Here is a 1,748-nt window from a genome sequence, read left to right as displayed (position 1 = left end):
ACCCCCCCACCCCGCCCTGAGCGGCGCTAATTACCGTGTGGCCGGTCCGGCCCGGCCCTGCTCCGTCCCTCCGTCCTGCCCTGTTCTGTCCTGTCCTCTTCTCTCTCCTCCTCCGCCTCCTCCTCCTCCGCCGCCGCCGCCTCCTGTGCTCCCTCCCTCCCTCCGCTCGCTCTGTCGCGCTCCCTCTCTCCGCCTCCTCCGCTGTCTCCCCTCCCTCCCCCCCTCCTCTCTCCGCCTTCCTCCTTCCCTCCTTCCCGGCCTGGCCGAGGCCTCCCGCAGCCCAGCCACTCCGCCCGCCGCTTCCCCTCCTTGCGGCGGCTCTGGCTCCGGCTCCGGCGCTGCGGAGCCCGGCCTGGGGAGGGAGCAGAAACTGGGGTGGTTAGGGAGGTGAGAGAGTGGGGATCCGGGAGTCGGAGCCCGCGTGGGTCCTAGCGCCCCACCTTTCTCCGAAGTAGTGCACAGCTCTAATCTTCCCCTTTCCTCCCTCCCCCGACTAATATAGATATACACACATATATACAGGCCAGAGTGGGAATTCCCCCAACCCCTCAGTAGGAGAAACGACACACCCTACACACCAAAAGCAAAAGAAAAACAACGGGGTCATGTAACCTTGCTCTGCAGTGCCCCCCCAGATTCTGCAGCGGGCTCCTGGGGAAAACCCCCTCTCTCACTTAACCCTTGCTGTCAAAGCTAGGGGCAAAGGCTTCTCCTAGCAAAGGTTTCCTGCATTCACAGCCAAACCTAGCAGAGCTCTGGCCCCTGGGCTCAAAGATTGATTGCCCTAGCTTCCAGCACTTAGCTCAGGGACAGCAGCCCCTCCTCTCCCCCTGGCCTGTGTCAAAAGCCTGCCCCACCAGCTTGCCTAGCCCCTGGGGCATGGCTTCTCGTCTGCAGTTCTCTTTGCCTCCAGCAGAGTCCACTGCACTCTGTCTCAGCACTGAAGATGGGGACAGCAGCCCCACAGCCCCATTACTTCCTCCCACACGCCCACCCCTCAATTTTAACCCAAAGGTTTACGTTCTCTGATTAAGATTTTCTGGAATAAAATCCAGCTGGGCCCAACCCAGGTCAAAGGTCAGAATTTTAATGCTTTTGGCTAAAGGCCAAGGCAGAGTCAAGTGAGGCTCTAGAACTCTTCCTTTCCCCCTTCTATCTCCTTCAGAACTTCTTACTTCACACTCTATACGCTCTGCTATCTTCCTCCCTGACTTCAGCATCTTTAGGGAGATGTCTCCCTTGAAACACTGACCTCTCTTACATTCCATTAAATAATGATCTCCATCTTAGTTGTTAATATTCTACCTAAAACATATTTTTTGTATATACATAGACGTTTTATTTACTTATCTGTGCATATGTTGTTATATAAATGTCCTGAAATCAGATAGTTTAATTACCTTTCTATACCTAGAACTAGCACATGACACAATGTATGGCAGGAAACAATTAATAAATGTTTGTTGCATTAAATCGAGATGAGGAAAGATCAGAGAAAGCTTCCATGAGGATGTGGCATCTGAATTCCGGTACTCAATAAAAAGAGGAACTTGAATAGGCAGAGATTTCAGAACAGAGAAATGGAGAGTCCATTCAGGACTTTGGGGTGGTATAAGGCTGAGATATACAGAGGGCAGTGCTAGAAAAAGGTGGCCTAATTGGGCCAGACTATGAAAAATGTGAAGGGGACTATCATAAGGCAATGCCAGCAAGATAATCGCAAGGGAAAAAGGCATTGATCAATACAA

At 52.7% G+C, this 1,748-nt stretch overlaps 1 protein-coding gene across 2 annotated transcripts in view; it reads right to left on the bottom strand.

The window, feature by feature from the left end:
- The window catches only part of DNMT3A (DNA methyltransferase 3 alpha), a 177,412-nt gene extending 177,322 nt beyond the window's left edge, over positions 1–90 (bottom strand). For both annotated transcript variants that reach the window (XM_044663760.1, XM_044663761.1), the window contains exon 1: positions 35–90. The gene's annotated coding sequence lies outside the window, so the exon portion shown is untranslated. The remainder of the gene's footprint in view (positions 1–34) is intronic.
- Positions 91–1,748: the final 1,658 nt, after the last annotated feature.

Source organism: Gracilinanus agilis, chromosome 2 (genome assembly GCF_016433145.1).
Source record: "Gracilinanus agilis isolate LMUSP501 chromosome 2, AgileGrace, whole genome shotgun sequence".
NCBI classification, from domain to species: domain Eukaryota; kingdom Metazoa; phylum Chordata; class Mammalia; order Didelphimorphia; family Didelphidae; genus Gracilinanus; species Gracilinanus agilis.
Note: the sequence above shows the minus strand (reverse complement) of the source record. Positions and strands in the feature narration are given on the sequence as shown.